We start from the raw sequence: 17758 nt of genomic DNA on the forward strand, positions 1-17758 counted from the left end.
AAGAGGAAAAAATGTCTTCTCTGAAGCAGAAAATGTCAACACTAGGATGGGAACTTTTAGGGTTATTCCCACTGAAGATGGGTTAACAGCCAGACCCTGGAGGCAAACTGGCTAGGTCAATGACCTAACTCCAAAATTGGGTAATGAGTGACCCTAGAAAAGTTACTGAAACTCTCTGTACCTTCGTTAGCATGGACACCCACCTCCTAGCACTGCCGCCAAGTATATACAGCAACACCTGTCAAGTGTTTAGAACAGGGCCTTACCTGTTTTAAGTACCTCTGTGCTATTATTATTAGCAATCCCTACTTCTTTCTAGGTAGAAGGACATCATTGTTCACCTTGACAATTCCATCCCAGCCTTTCTTTTTTTCCTCCAGGAAGTCAGGGTGTGGTTCGGGGATCAAAATCATTCAGAGTAGCAGAGTAGTGAGTCATCATTCTGTCTAGAAGGAAGGCAAGTATCTACACTAATAAGCAAGTATACCTGGAAACACATCAAACTTTATGATTTAAAAAATAGAAGTCGGACTTAGTGGTACACACCTGCTACTCGGGAGGCTGAGGTGTGAGGATCGCTTGAGCCCAGGAGTTCAAAGTTACCATGAGCTATGATCATGCTATTGCACTCCAGCCCGGGCAACAAAGCAAGACTTTGTCTCTAAAAAGTCAAAATAAATAAATAAATAAATAAAGTAATAAAAATTAAAAATAGAAGACACAATCACACTCTCTGGCCCTCTGATTCCTTATGTATAAAGTGTGGTAGGGGTTGTGGATTCCACTGGGGGCTCACAAATTGGGTTCTGCAGAGCCCTGGTATTCCCCAAAGGTGTACTGGCCTCCTAGGACATATGGAGCGGAAGCCATGCAGGCAGGACCCCAGCCCCCACTTCAGCCAGAGCAGTTCCACTTGCATCTGTTTTCTACATTGTAACTGTAAGAATAAAATACCTGTAGATGGAAATGGAGCAGGCCCCTGACGAAAAATGTAATCAAGCTCTTCCTGGAGAAGAGTCTCAAAGCTCCTCTTTTTGTAATTAAGGATGCAGCCATTAAAATATTACACCCTTTTCTTTTATTCATGACAAATCCGAATGAGCACAATTTGGAAAGCAGCAGGGAGGGGAATGAACAAATTGAATTAATTTCTATGCTGAATATTAATATCGTGCCACAGAAAGGGAGATGCTTTGCAAATTTAAGGCAGTTAAGAAAACATTTTTATGCTTCTTAGTAATTTAGACAGCACTGCTTCTGAAAAGTGCTTTTCTCCTGGCAGTTGTGTATGTTTGGTCCAGCAGGCAGACTCACTATAGTTGACTTCTCTGTTAGGCATGGTGCCTAGGGCCCATGACACTTTTAGGGGCCCACAAAAATGTTGTAACTTTCATTTCTATTAAAATCCAAATACATGTATATATATATACAATTACATATAATAATGAATTCAGCCTGGATTACACTCCTCTTTGGGCCAGTGTAGTCATAAAATACAATTTTTAATATTTTTACAAGGACAGGGTTTATGAAAGCAAAGTGCCCACAGCCCCCCAAAGTCATAAATCTGTCCTGATGACTGCAACTCACTGCAGTGAAAGGGTCACAACGGGGACCTGCTGTGCAGACCCCAAGCCCAGCTTAGACTCCACCTTAAGTGTCAAGTCCATGCAATGTGTTGTGGACTTAGCTGTGTCCACAGCCTCCTGTTTTTTCTAATGATCCCTTGCCTATGAATGTGATCCCTTTCTATTCAAACTGTGGTGGCACATCAACAGGATGGGCATCACCTGGGGACTTGGTAGAACTGCATCACCTCTAGCCCCACCTAAGACCTACTGAATCAAAATCTGCATTGTACCACATTCTCTTCCCCTATCTAGCCCCAGATTGAGGAGATCACATCCCAACCAGGGCCTGCACACAGGGCTTCAAGGAAGTGACCAGCAGCAAAGTGACCGAGGTGCACAGCGAAGCCAGAATCAATGCAGAAGATTGGGAGACATCTACTTTCAGCTTCCAAGTAACCACCTTAGTGGGGGTGAAAGAGAGAAACATCTGCTTTCTCCCTATGTCCTAGATAAAGGGGAGACGGGTGCTAGTTCATAGGTTACATTAAGTTTTCTTCTTAAAGAGGTGTTTGCATTGTTTTGAAATGTTTGAAAACTCTCTAAATTGAATGAATTCATAAGTTCCTTCCTGCTATAAGTGGCCTATTTCAGCCCTAATCCTCCTGGCCTTGGGAAGTTTGGCAGCACCAATCACTTCTTCTCTCCAGCTTCTAACCGGTTGGAGAAACGTGCACAAGGAACCTGAAGATGATAAAAGGACAGTGCCAGCTTTACTACCAGTAAAGCTGAATGGGGAAGAAAATAAATTCCCACCCCCTTGGAAAGGCCTGGTTGCCCTATAGCCATATCAATAAGTGGCACTCAGAACCAGTTTGGAACCTGGTCAAGTCAGCAACAACAATTTGCTTCGGTGAAGAGCTTTTACAAGTTGTTTACAATCAGCATTAGCTGCTTACTTCTGAAAGCCAGTCAATCACAGACTCACCTCAATAAATACACTATAGTGACAACCAATTAGCAATAGCCTCATCTGTGTACCCACACCTCTGCAGATGATGTTGAAGCTCTTAAGCCTCTGCAACTTCGCCAATCACTGAACTTCACACTTCCGTGAGATTCTATATAAATTAGCGGTCTGCTCCAAGAGACTGTACTTCCTTTACTATGCTTAACAATCCATTCAATTTTGTCTTTTTTATTTTTAGTATGGGATGATAGTCTCATCATACTTTGATACCCTGAACCTCAGAATCTGCATGAATATAACCTCTCCAACCAAATCCAGGTAGAGAAGTTTAATTGGCTAACTAAACTTCATATTTTAACTACATAGAAGAGGCCAAGAGGGCCCTGGCATCCTCTTAGTGATATGAACAGCTGGTAGGGGAAGAGAGAGAATAAGAGGAATCCTGGTTTTCACTGTCCAAGGAGTGGGAGGTCCACTGGACTCTCTCTCTCTCTCCATCTTACCAGCATGTTAGTTACTTCTCAGGGGAGGGAGGATGAGGAAGAGGAAAGATGAGGGGATGGAGAGAGGAGGTGGAAATAATATTTCAAAATGGTTTACTATGGTGTGAATGTTTGCATTTCCCCAAAATTCATACGTTAAAATCCTAACCCCAAAGGTATAATATTTAAGAGGTGGGGCCTGTGGGAGGAAAGTACATTATGAGGGTGGAGCCTTTGTGATTGGGATTAATGTCCTTATAGAAGAGACCCCAGAAAGCTATATATCCCCTTCCACAGCGTGAAGACACAGCAAGAAGACATCATCTATGAAGCAGAAAGCCCTTGCCAAAACCCAAATCTGCAAGTGTCTTGATCTTGGACTTCTTAGCCTCTAGTTGTGTAAGAAACAAACTTCTGTTGTTTATAAGCTACCCAGTTCATGGTACTTTGTTATAGCAGTCCATATGGACAAAGATAATATTCCTTCCAGAGATTGGAGCCAAATCTCCTCATAGAAACAGGAGAAAGAGACAATAAGGGCTTCCCGTAAACATTCTTTATCCTAACAGTTTTGCAAATTGATTGGGGAGAGAAGGTGTAAATACTTAAAGCAATTGATATGGTTTGGCTCTGTCTCCCCACCCAAATCTCATCTCAAACTGTAATTCCCACGTGTTGAAGTTGGGGCCTGGTGGGAAGTGATTAGATCATGGGGGTGGTTTCTAATTGTTTAGTACCATCTCCCTAGTGATGGCTCATGAGTGAGTTCTCACGAGATCTGATGGTTTAAAAGTGTGTGGCACCTCCCACTTTGCACTCTCTCTCCTGTGCCATGTAAGGCATGTCTTGCTTCCCCTTTGACTTCCGCCATGATTGTAAGTTTCCTGAGGCCTCCCCAGCCAGGTGGAACTGTGAGTCAATTAGACCTCTTTTCTTTATAAGTTACCCAGTCTCAGGTAGTTCTGTATAGTAGTGTGAAAATGGACTAATACAGCAATTAAGAAACACTGATAGGGCAAAATATTCTGAGAATAAGACTATTGGTAATAATGTGAAGGATTCTTAGAAAACATGGAATTTGAGATGATCTTGGAAAGATGAATTAAATTCATCAAAAATCACCCGGTGATTATGAAGCACCACGGTGTCCAGCATTGAGTCCTGAGCTATATAAACAAGCAGTCACAATTTCTACCCTCAAGAAGCTCACAGTCTGAGTCTTCTGGTTCTCAAATCTAGTTATACTTTAGAATCACCTGAGAAGCTTTTTTTAAAAATGCCCATAATCCTGATTTAATTGGTCTGAGTGAGTCCTGGCCATCAGTATCTTTTAAAGCCTCAGGTGTAGGAAAAGAGTTCTTGAAGAGACAAAACAAAAGATAATCATAAAAGAAAAAAATGTTTAACTTAATTAAAATAAGGCTATTAAAAGACATCACCAGGAAAGTGAAAAGACAAGCCACAGACTGATTGAAGAGATTGACAATGCATATATCCAACAACTGGAAACAACACAAATGTCCCTCAATAGGAGAATGGATAAATAAATTGTAGTGCATTGATACAAGGGGATACTAGACAACAATAAAAATTATGAACTACTGACACATGGAACAAGATAGATGAATCTCATAGGCACTTTATTGAGAGAAAGAAGACAAAAGAGTACATACTGAGTAACTCAATTGTTAAAATTTTAAGAACATAGGTAAAACTAATTTACGGCAGTCGACAGTCATCTTTTAGTGACTTAACTGGGAAGGGACACAGCAGAATGTTATGAAAAACTGTGGATGTTTGTTTTTTGAATCTCAACCTGGGGGGCATGATACAGAAGGTATATACAAGGATAATCCTTAGAGAAGATGGCTGGAGCCATCAGCAACCGACACACCCAGCCACTGGGGGAAATGAGCATCTTAGTCCTGGGAGGGATATCTGGGCACAGTCTCAGCATCCACTACACCCTACACTGCGTGATCTAATGTGGAACTCGGGGCTGAGACGTACTGGTCTAAATCAGTGATTCTCAAAGGGCGGTCCCTGACAAGCAGCATCAGCACCATCTGAGAACTTGTTAGAAATGCAAATTATTGACCCTCTAATGAATTGGAAACCCTGGGTTGAGCCTAGCAATCGGCTTTCGCAAGCCCTCCAGGTGATTTCAATACGAACTAACATTTGAGAACAACTGGTCCAAAGGGGTTTCACTTGAGATCAAGAGGGGATTTTCTTTTTCTTTTTCTTTTTCTTTTTTTTTTTTTTTTGAGAAATGGAAGGAATCCTGGCAATGTCACAAAGCATGTCAAATATAACATGAACAGAGAATGCAGTTTGGAGAAAAGTGAACGAGAAAACTGTTCAGCAAATGGGACTAATTACTAGATCTTATTTAAAATTTTTTTCTCTTAATCCAATAGACCATATGGAAATCATGTAGATTCTTAAACAGCCTGGCAGAGGAGCAAGGTAAAACACAGGGAAGAGAATCTCTATACAGTGAAAATTCTAATAGGAGACATTTGAAATCATCTTTGTGAAAAGTAAGGGGGATAAAAAGTATGAGTGTTAACAGTAAAAATGGGAAGGAAAAAATGACTCTGAGAGACTCCACAATGATTTGCATCAGAATTTGAATCTCCAGTGGGGTGAGGAAGCAAAGGTTACTATAAAGTATTTTTGTTTTTACATTAAAAATAGAGTCAGGGTTTTGCTATGTTGCCCAGGATGGTCTCAAATTCCTAGGCTCAAGTGATTCTCCCACTTCTGCGTCCCAAAGTGCTGGGATTACTGGCATGAGCTACCATGCCTGGCCACTACAAAGTTTTGAGATTTTCATCATTAGGACAATAGGAGTCGCCAACACAAATGGGGAAGTCAGGAAGAGAATCCATACTGAAAGGAACATGAATTTTGTCTTCTGTTTTGGAAAGTAAGCCTATTACATCCAGGTGGAGCTGTTTTATAAACAGCTAGAAATGTAGGACAGGCAGAGTGCAGTGGTTTATGCCTGTAATCCCAACACCTTGGGAGGCTGAGGCAGGAGGATGGTTTGAGCCCAGGAGTTCAAGACCAGGCAGGGCAGCATATGAAAAAATGTCTTACATGTTGACAGAAATGTGTTTGGTAGAAGTCAAGCAAAATCAGGCATAAGAAAGCATCATTGAATGATGATAAAAATGAGGTCCGAAGTGATCTTATTGCATGTTTTGGTCCATGTAAACTGAATCCTACCCATTTCTCCAACATGTAACACTCCTATGACTAGTCACCTTTCCACTTATACAGTAAGCCACTCAGGAAAGTGACTTGGATCTGTTAGAGTGGAATCCAGAATGTGACCCATTTCTTCCCTTCGCATTTCTTTCCCTCTTTCTGCCTCCTATCCCCATCATTTGTCTGGCTCATTTCACCCATCAGGCCTCAGCTCAACTGGCACTCCTCAGAAAGACTTTCTGTGGCTACTCTCAGGGTCCCCTCTAGTTACCTGTTTATTTCTCCCACAGTACTTTTAGAGCAAACCCTTCTTAAAAATAAACTCTAAAATACAACTGAGGGCTCTTTTTTTCAGATGCTTCACTAGCAATTCATGTTACTCATCATCTTGCTTCCAATGTTCCACCACATCTGTTCCTGCCTCTTGGATTTGGGTACAGACACCTTTCCCAGGGCTTGGAAGTGGCTTTCTAAGATTTACGTTGATCAACCTAGGGTTAAAACCCTTTCAGGCTGCTGGCACTTCTGCTTGCGCTAGTGTGAGGGCTTATCTCACCACTGAAGTGCTGGTTCTCCTGCAGTTGCACTTGCTGGGTCCAGTTTCCCTTTTCTGTAAGCCACAGAGGGTGGGGAAAAGAGCTCTGCCTTTTCCTGTTTCTATTCACTCTTCTTTCCCCTCTACTCCCTCAGTGTGCCACACCCCAGGCTCCTAGCCTTCTCCAACCCAGCCGAAGGAAGCCTCAGAAGACCTTTCTCATCTCCCAGTAGGCCCTGGACACTCACAAATACAATTCTGAATTAGCAGTCAAAAATACGCATATAAGTTTTGTTTACATAGAATCTCAACTCTCTCAAAATCCCCTGTTTACCTCACAACTGGATTTTACATGTATCAACAAGCACAGCAAAATGCAAGATAATTTTTATGAAATGTAAACCTCTCTGTGACTTCTAAGGGGAGAAACGTAGTCTTTTGTTCCCATCTCAGATCTGCCAGAGTTGCCTACTTAGTTTGAATACAAATTTGAGTTACAATAAATTATCCTGAGCCATTCCAGGCTAACCACTATTTCGGTTTCCAGATCAGTCCCCATTAAACATCAAAATTGCAAGATATGTCACCTCAGTGGAGCCACTGCCTTGATTTGCAATGTTTAATCTGGCACCAATACAGGTTTCTTGACTTCTTAATATACTCTTTCTTATTTTTTCACTAAAATTAACAAAAATGAATTTAGTATTTTGCTTAAGTAGGAAATTGAAACATTCCAAGCGTTACACATCTTAAATTATGTAAGTATGCAAGTATTTTTTTTCTGCTTTCTTTCATACGCATTACCACCTCTGCAGGAGAAGTAAAAGTGAAACCCAGCCAGGCGAGGTGGCTCACTCCTGTAATCCCAGCACTTTGGGAGGCTGAGGTGGGCACATCATGAGGTCAGGAGATCGAGACCATCCTGGCTAACACTTTGAAACCCGGCTCTACTAAAATTACAAAAAAATTAACCGGGCATGGTGGCGGGCGCCTGTAGTCCCAGCTACTCAGGAGGCTGTGGCAGGAGAATGGCGAGAACCCAGGAGGCGGAGCTTGCAGTGAGCCGAGATCGTGCCACCGCACTCCAGCCTGGGTGACAGAGACAGACTCCATCTTTAAAAAAAAAAAAAAAAAAGTGAAACCCAAGAATCCTCTAGCTGTAGGAAAGGAATGGCTAGAGCCAAGAGAAAATTAAACTTGACTAAAATGTGTCATATAATTTCTTATATTTCATTGGGCTATCCTTCCCTCCCATGAGCACTGGATTTATTTAGGAGGCTCATCATCTTACAAGTTACTTTAATACAATTGTTCCAGAAAACGAAAGAATTATTAGACTTGTATTTTGAAAAATAAGCCTCAAACTCAGCAGTAAGAACCCAAATACCGCAACAATTAAAAAACGAGCCAAAGGCCAGATGCAGTAGCTCATGCCTGTGATCCCAGCCTTTAAGAGGGAGGACTGCTTGAGACCTGGAGTTTGAGGTCAGCCTGGGAAACATAGCGAGACCCCATCTCTACAAAAAATAAAAAATTAGTCTAATGTGGTAGCACATGCCTGTAGTCCTAGCTACTCAGGAAGCTTAGGCAGGAGGATCATTTGAGCCCAGGAGTTTAAGGCTCCAGTGAACTATGATTGTGCCACTTGCACTCTAGCCTGGGTGACAGAGTGAGACCTCACCTCTTAAAAAATAAAGAACCAAAGACCTTAAAAGACACATCACCAAAGAAGACATACAGATGACAAATAAGCATATGAAAAGATGCTCCATATCATATGAGAAATGCAAGTTAAAACAACAAGAATCCAGAACACTGACAACATCAAATACTGGTGAGGATGTAGAGCTACAGGAACTCTTACTCATTGCTGGTAGGAATGCGAATTGGTACAGCCACTTTGGAAGAGAGTTTGCCAGTTTCTTATAAAATTAAACATATTGTTACCATGTGATCCGGTAACCACACTCCTTGATATTTACTCAAAGAAGCTGAAAACATGCCTACACAAAAATCTGCACACAGATGTTTATAGCAGCTTTACTCATAATTGCCAAAACTTGGGAGCAACCAAGATACCCCCAGTAGGTGAATGGATAAATAAACTGTGGTACATCCAGACAATGGAATATGATTCAGTGCTAAGAGAATGAGATATCAAGCCATGAAAAGACATAGAGGAAACTTACATAAATATTACTAAGTAAAATAAGGCAGTTTGAAAAGGCTACACACTGTATAATTTCAACTATATGCCATTCTAGTGAAGGTAAAACTTGAAGACAGAAAAAAAAAAAATAATCAGTGCTTGCCAGAGATAAGTGGGAGGAAGGGATAGATAGGTAGAGCACAGAGGATTTTTAGGGTTCCTGTTGCTCTACTCTGTATGATACTATAGTGATAGACATATATCATTATGCATTTGTCCATTTGTATAATGGGTGAACCGTCATGTAAACTGTGGATTCTAGTGATAATGATGTGTACATGTAGGTTCATCATTTGTGACAAATGTACCACTCTAGTGGGGATGTTGATAATGGAAGAGTCTATGTATGTGTGGGGGCGGAAGATATATGGAAAATATATCATCTATTCAATTTTTCTATGAACCTAAAACTATTCTAAAATATAAAGTCTATTTTTTAAAATATGCTTCTGTGTTTTAGAAACAAGGACTGTAGAATTATTAATGTTTTCCAAGATGAAAATCACTGTAATCACTTATCAATGAAAGGAAAATGTTACATATTATCAATTGGATTCTAATAAACAGAATATAATTTATTTGAAGAAGCACAGAATTGATTTATCTCCAGAGATGAGTTTAGCTTTCAGATCATCAGAGATACAGATTACCAACAATTAAATACTATGCTATAGCATGGTAGTTTCCAAGCTTCTAAAGTATAAAAACATATTTTCAATATCAAAAATATTTTCAGAATGTCACTTCATAAGTACCATGTATTAATCATTTAATAAGAAAAATGGCACCTAAGAGTAGACTATGAGGCCATATGGAATGAGATCTTTGCCCAGCAGAGATGACAGGTACTAACTCTACCAATCAGATTCTCCTTATTGCAAGTTTGAAATGGAGACACAGAAAGTCATGAACCAGCAGGGAGCCTGAGGGAGCAAAACCCTTGAGTAACCAAGAAGCCTCTCGAATGAACAGGAGACCAGTTGAGTGTTACTTACCTCCCTCCAACCACATTTCATCTGGTTCATCTTTTTTATTTATTTTTGCTTTTCCAGACAAATAAGAAGGGGCTGGGCAGAGGGAAGTAGAAGTAAGTTAATTAATTTATAGCTTTGGAAGGGGCAGCAGCAGGGCCAGGAAGGAGTTGAGTCATGTTAATGGCTCAGCAGAATAGGGACTGCCGGGGTGAACAGATAACCTAGAGCTGCCTTGAGCCTGTCTGGAATGATCTTGCCAGTCCAGAAGGAGTCTGTTCTCCAGGAAGCTCAGGCACAATTAGGTTCCTATTTTCCTGCTCAGAGATGAAGGAGTTCCTGTTCTTGATACCTCATCACCTGACTGAGACCCCCCCATCTTCCTTAATTCCCCCATTTCCTTGTAATAAATACTTCAGAATTGAGGTAACTTGAGTTTATCATTGTTCTTTATAACTAAAAATTATAGCTAGCACAGAAATTAAATTTATTTTGTCATAATGAATATTTGTCAACCTTGAAGACAAACAAAAATATACTTAGCATTGTGCATTATTTTTCTTGCTCCTCCTACTTTTTATATTTTTAAAAGGAAAGCAGAAGGCAGTCTTTTAGGTGATAAGCAATTGTAAAATAAAGAAAACCTACCTTCTGTTTTAATCACTGGTACAGTAAATGTATTCTTTCTCAATGGGATATAGTTACCTATAAATGAGGCTCTTTTAGGAGTTTAGAATACTTTCCCTTAAAGTTCCAAATGTTTGTAGTGTAAATAACCAGTTTCACTGATGTTTAGAAGGGAAGGTAGAGGCCGGGTGCGGTGGCTCTCGCCTGTAATCCCAGCACTTTGGGAGGCCGAGGCAGGCGGATCACGAGGTCAGGAGATCGAGACCATCCTGGCTAACATGGTGAAACCCTGTCTCTACTAAAAATACAAAAAATTAGTCAGACGTGGTGGCGGGCACCTGTAGTCCCAGCTACTTGGGAGGTTGAGGCAGGAGAATGGCGTGAACCTGGGAGATGGAGGTTGCAGTGAGCCGAGGTCACGCCACTGTACTCCAGCCTGGGCGATAAAGCGAGACTCTGTCTCAAAAAAAAAAAAAAAAAAAGAAGGGAAGGTAGAGAGGAATGTTATGATTCACAAGCATCATGAATGGTTCTCTTCAAAACTTCATTTGGATAAAAATTTGGCCTAATTTTCCCTCACTAAACCCTCTAGAAATAATTTTTTTGGCCAGGTGCGGTGGCTCACGCCTGTAATCCCAGCATTTTGAGGCCAAAGTGGGCGGATCAACTGAGGTCAGGAGTTGGAGACCAGCCTGGCCAACATGGCAAAACACCATCTCTACTAAAAATACAAAGCTTAGCAGGCATGGTGGCACACACCTATAATCCCAGTTACTCGGGAGGCTGAGGCAGGAGAATCACTTGAACCCGGGAGGTGGAGGTTGCTGTGAGCTGAGATCGTGCCACTGCACTCCAGCCTGGGAGACTCCATCTCAAAAAAAAAAATTTTTTTTTAAGTTAACAAGCACACAAAAAAAGTGGAAAAAAGGGAAAGAGACAAGAGCACCCGAAATGTTGAGGCCAGAAAGCAGATGGAGGGTTGTAGCCAACTTGGAGACCTCAAAAAGCCAAATCCTAATCTGGTGATGGTGAAAGCCAAGAAGCAGCCTGATTTGTAACCACAGAATCCTCAAAGGTCCATGACATGATAGCACCAAGCACCTCTGGAAATGGTGGTGAAGTGGGGCCCCAAATCAGGAGGTCCAGATGAAGGCTGCTTGAGAAGCCAGTAGCTTCCCAGGTCTCCCCCATCTCCTCTGTGCTGCTGAGCAACTTGTCGCTTCTGCACCTGGGCTGGAGTGTGGAAGCAACTTGTCCCTTCCCACCTGGGCTGAGGTGAAGTGTATTCTTTGGAGAGGGCAAAATAAATGGATTCTGGACTGGTGGATACCGAACATAGTTGAGGATTAAAATCTTATACCAAAAACAGGATTTAAGGGAACATGTGGATACTGGATGCTGAGACAGCTTTCCCTCTTTCTCTACTTGGCTTCTAAAATATTCCTAGCCAGGACTTTCAGATCAGGAGAGTCTTCTATGCTATACAATTTCTGACCAAAGCAAGGTGAGAATCATAAAGTGGCCCATTCATACCATCTTAAGGTAAAATTCAACTATTTAATCAAGCACTCATAAGCATGAGTCAATAACAAATAACAGGAAAAACTCAGTAGTAGCGTTAGTCAGGACCATTACTCAAAAAGTAGGACCAAAAAAAAAATACATTAAACATAAGAATGAAAAACATTTTTTTAAATTAGAGCACCAATCCAGGAGAAAGAATATTCAAACAACTGGAGTTGCAGGGTAGAAAAAAAAACGGGGAAAGAGGAAGAATGCAAGTTATCAATGAAATAATTGAAGAAATAATTTAAGAAATTTTTTCAAAACAGAAAAACATGATTTTCCAGAATGGAAGGACCCATAGGTCTCTGATATTGTGATGTGTGGTAATAAGAAATGTATATTCTGTCTTCACCCCCTAGTTCCTGGCACAGAGCTTCTAAAACCCTTGGAATTTCCTCAGTGATAGGGGTGAAAGATTTTTTTTCATAATTTCATTTGTAATAAGTTCCTTTCAACCACACCTGAGTTTATGTTAAGTCGGTACCTCTGGGAGGATGGGGCTGGTGGTCAAAGGAACCAACAACCATGTGGCTAGAGGGTCAGAACTTTCAGCCCCACTTCCAGGGAGGGAAAAGGGGCTGGAGATTGAGTCAATCAGCAATGGCCAACGAACACATGGAGGTGCTGGAAGGGTGATATGCCCAGAGAGGGCATGAAAGCCCTACACCCCTTCGCACATATCTTCCCTATACGTCTCTTCCATTTGGCTTTTCCTGACAGGAACTTACCAAAAAAATTCTAGAGACAATGAAGCAGCCTTCAAAATTCTGAACGAAAGTTAATTCCAATCTAGGATTCTATGCCCATCCAAACTATCAGCGAAACATAAGGGTCAAATAAAGACGTTTTCAGATATGTACAGTTACAAAAATTGACCTCCTGGATATTTTTTCTCAGGAAACTTTTGGGCAATGTATTCTATAAACATGAGTAGACCAAGAGAGTAGAAGTCACTGGGTGCTGAAAATAAATAGGAAATCTCAAGCGGATTTAACACAGGATGCTAAAGGAATTTCCAAGAGAATGAGAGAGGGAGACACCAGATGACACCTATGCACCTAGCAAAGAAGGGAACACATCCAGAAAAAATACTTGTCCAGGTGTGTGGCTCACACCTGTATTCCCAGCACTTTGTGAGTCTGAAGTGGGAGGATGGTTTGAGGCTAGGAGTTCAAGACCAGGCCGGGCAACACAGTGAGACCCCATCTCTATAAAAAATTTTTAAAAATTAGCCAGACATGGTGGTGCACGCCTGTAGTCCTAGGTATTTGGGCGTCTGAGCAGGGAGGATCACTTGAGCCCAGGAGTTCAAGGACGTAATGAGCTATAATCACGCCACTGTACTCTAGCCTGGGCAACAGAGTAAGACCATGTATCCAAAGGAAAAAAATGAACTGGAGGGAGGCTAAAGCAGAGGCCACTTCCTAAAATTGTTCCCCTTTTATAATAGGTCTATGATTCTGTCCTACTTTCAAGCTAGTAAGTTAGCTTGCTTTAGTTTCATGGATGCTAGCAGAAAACGTAAGACCCCAGATTCAAAGACAAAGGATTTTATTACTTGTGGCACATCAAGCATCAAGAGCATCAGCATTATTTGCATTAGTTTCTCTCATTCCCATGCCTCATGGGGCAACACAGATGGCTCCAGATGGAAGCCTGCACACACAATAAGGTGCATTACAGAAGAGAATCATTGAGCTTAGGGAGCCCCTGTTTCTTATATGGGCAGTAAGCATCCTCGTGCTTTGCTCTCAAGGGTGATGCTATCTTCCAATGCTGTTTGCTATGCAAAGTTCCTTTAAAAACGTAGTCCAGAGCAAAGGGTGATCAGTCTGCTTGAAAGTTGTGCAGGAATGTGAAAGACCTATTGAGAATTCTCTCCCCAACCTACGTACTCAAATGACCTTGTACATTTCTTTCACTGTACTTATCACAATTGCAATTGCATAGTTATTTGAGCGATTGTTTACTATTTGTTTCTCCTCTAAATCATAAGCTCTATGAAGGTAGGGACCATGTCTGTTTTGTTCATTGCTACATCTCCAATGACTGGCAGAGTGCAGATATATAGTAGAAGCACAATAAATGTTTTTTGAAGAACTACTCATGGATCACCAAACTTGAGTACACTAGATATACAAATGAAAGATGAGCAACAGGCTACAGATGTCACGAGGCATAATGTACTTTAATGGTATTCCTTTTTTTTTTTTTTTTTTTTTTTTGAGACAGAGTCTCGCTCTGTCGCCCAGGCTGGAGTGCAGTGGGGCGATCTCTGCTCACTGCAAGCTCCGCCTCCCGGATTCACTCCATTCTCCTGCCTCAGCCTCTCCGAGTAGCTGAAACTACAGGCGCCCGCAACCACTCCTTGATATTTCTTTACATTTATCTGGCACTTATTTTACAAAGCACTTTTCATGCATTATTTCATGGAAGCTTCACAATAAAACTCTGAATTGGATGAAGAGGTTAAGAGACTTGTCCAAGATCACTGGACTTTTTACGTGTGAAAAAAACAAAGAAAGAAAGAAAAAAAACAGGCCTGAAATCTGGCCATTTTAAGCCCCAATACTTTGTCCTCTATTTTTTTAGTGATAGTGTCTCTGTCACCCAGGCTGGAGTGCAGTGGCACAATCATAGCTCACTGTAACCTCAAATTCCTGGCTCAAGCAATTCTTTCAAATAACTAGGACTACAAGCACATGCTACCATGTGTGGCTAATTATTTTTAATTTTTTTAGAGACAAAGTCTCACTATGTTGCCCAGGCTGGTCTCAAATTCCTGTCCTCAAGCAATCCTCCAACCTCAGTCTCCCAAAGCACTGGGATAAAGACACAAGTCTCTGTACTTGTCCTTTGTTCTTCTATTTCATAAGACATTATTACCTATGACAATTACAAAGTAGAATAATGTCAAAAGCAGAACTAGGGGAAATATTTTCAATGCTTACTTTAAATGAAAGTTTAAACATCTGTGAAAATATTTCATTTATTTATTACAGTTATCACAGTGAAGATGAAAGAGTAGAATTCAGTTTTCATCATTCTATGAATTAAAAATAGCAATGCTTTATGTATTTATAAAGCATAAAATATACATCACTTTATTCTCGCAAAATGCAATGAGCTAGATATTACACATCTTTCACTTAACAGATGATGAAATTGAGGCTCAGAATGCTTTAGCTAGTAGGCAGAAATCACACAGCTAATTCTCCCATGAGTTAAAATATAGATATGTGAGGCTGAAAGTATGATGCCTTCTCATAAAAGGAAATTACTTTCCCAAGAGGCAGATGTTCCTTTCTTCAATATCTCCCAAAACCCAAACATAATAGAATACACTCAGTGTATTCTAATATGTTCTACTATTCATTAATCTCTTATTTTGTCTTACTATGATAAATATTGTGAAATTAAGAAACCGTTTTCTAAAATAAGCCACTCATCTAAGAAGTGATTGAAAGCCGTTACATGTACACTTATCTTTAGAATTAGATTTTCTCTGGAAGTATTAAGAATTTGATTAAAAATAAATATTACTAGTTTAACATTGTAATGTGCCTCCAACTCATACTTCAGTCATCAGATAGTCACTGTAGCAAATTAAGAAATACATAATACAAGTATAATTTTAAAGTTTCCATTTCTTCCTTCTATTCCTTGTTTCAATATGTTTCACTTCTAATTTCATATATATAAATGAAACATTTCTCATTTGTGCCATTTATTTTGCACTTATAAATTGCTTTGTAGGGTTATCTTTTTACACATTGATTTCTAGCCTTTCACAACCAGAATGTAAGCTACTTTAGGAGATGGATCATGTCCTATAGTTTAAGACTTTCTCTCCTGTCTGGGCCCAGTAGATCATTGTAATCCCAGCAATTTGGGAGGCCAAGGTGGGAGGATCACTTGAGGCTGGAAGTTCAAGGCCAGCTTGGGCCCCATAGTGAGGCCTCATCTCTACAAAAATTTTAAAAATTAGCTGGACATGATGGTACCTTCCTGTAGTACTAGCTACTAAGGAGACTGAGGTGAGAGGATCACTTGAGCCTAGGAACCCAGAAGTTTGAGGTTGCAGTGAGCTATGATTATGCCACTACACTACAGTCTGGGTGACAGAGCAAGGCCCTGTCTCTAGAAACCACAATCACAACAACAAAAACAACTTCCTCCACTCCACCTCTCTGCTTTGCACCTTGTCAAGCTCAATTCAGGTGAGTTCCTGGCTTTGCTCTCTTTATTCCTCTCCCCGTTTAAAGTCACCTGAAAAATTAGCCATACTCTGTTCCCAGGGTTAACCTAACTAAAGCAAGAGTAGATTACCACCCTTCAAAATCAGCATTTTGGACCTTATCCTCAAAGACAGGCCAGCCCTGATGACCTGGCACCAAGGTTAACAACTGGCCTCCCACCTCCAGTCTGGAGCCCAACGTGGCCTCACGTGTATGACATGCCTTCTGTTCCATTGCTGTTCCCATATTGCTAATCTGGGAATTTTTCATGATGTTTTAGTCATTCCCAGGAAAGAGGGAAAAGGCAAACAAAGTTGAGACTTGCTTTCTCCCCCAGGAAGATCTGGAATGTAAATTACACCTCAGAGTTTTCCTGACCCGAAGCAAGGGAGCTGGGTCTTTTTACTCCATCATCTGGCAGTCATTGGTTAAGAGCTGCGCCAGGTGACCTAAAATCCCAGCTCTGTGCTTACTGGCAAAGCAGCCCCAGACGCACAAGAGCAGTCCTCCGAAGAATAAATACAGGTACTGTGAAGCAGAGGGAAAAAAGCACTGAAGCACAGAAATAGTGAAAGTGATCCCAGCAGATCTGGTCAAAGCACTTATGGTGTCTGCTGCAGCTCTATCCATCAGAAGAAGACCACAAAAACCTGGGCCCCCACAACACAGCCTGGGACAACTGCTGGGGATGGCCAGAGCCTACTGCAATAGAAGCAGCTAATCCCACAAGGAGAAGATGAGGTGATATGAGCACAGAGCCCTGTGTCCCAGGAGAGGAGCATCAGGACAGATTTTAGAGCTGTAACAATGGGAGAGGTCTGATGAAAGAAAACTCAGAGATGATAAAGGCCAATGTCAAAGGACAGAAAAGGACAGCAGTGTGAGCAATTTTGAATGCAAATGAATCACTGTGGCATCCCCAAACAGCCAAAAGGAAGGCATTTGTGTGGGTGCTCCTGCAATTCCTTGGGCTTGACCTGAGTTAGAGAAATATAATTGTATTGGAGGTTGGTGTGGCTTGGGGAAAGATAAACCACAAACTTCATTTTCTGCTACACTGCTATTCTGCTATTACTGAGTCCAAATAAAAGTTAAAAGTATTGTCAGACATTAAAGGTAAAAAAAGTAAAGATACTGGATCTGTCTTTTCACTCCCTACCAGCAAATCTATGCATTGTGTTGCTTCATCTTTCCAGGTCAAGAGTCTGACTTATCTTTTCATTTATGCCCCACAATTTACACTGCCATATAGGGAGATTTTTAAAAAGACAGTAATTAGTCTAAAGATCTCTATCCATGTTGTTTACAAAAATATGCAAAAAAATTCCTTTCTTTCTTTCTTTCTCTTTCTTTCTTTCTTTCTTTCTTTCCTTCCT

The 17758-nt window shown here is 40.9% G+C and overlaps 1 long non-coding RNA gene across 1 annotated transcript in view; it reads left to right on the plus strand.

Moving 5' to 3' along the window:
• Positions 1 to 17758, plus strand: part of LOC129135567 (uncharacterized) — a 43624-nt gene extending 25866 nt beyond the window's left edge. The window contains exon 4 of the long non-coding RNA XR_008536530.2: positions 1884 to 17758. This is a non-coding gene — a long non-coding RNA (uncharacterized LOC129135567). The remainder of the gene's footprint in view (positions 1 to 1883) is intronic.

Source organism: Pan troglodytes, chromosome 6, assembly GCF_028858775.2.
Source record: "Pan troglodytes isolate AG18354 chromosome 6, NHGRI_mPanTro3-v2.0_pri, whole genome shotgun sequence".
In the NCBI taxonomy this organism is placed as follows: Eukaryota; Metazoa; Chordata; class Mammalia; order Primates; family Hominidae; genus Pan; species Pan troglodytes.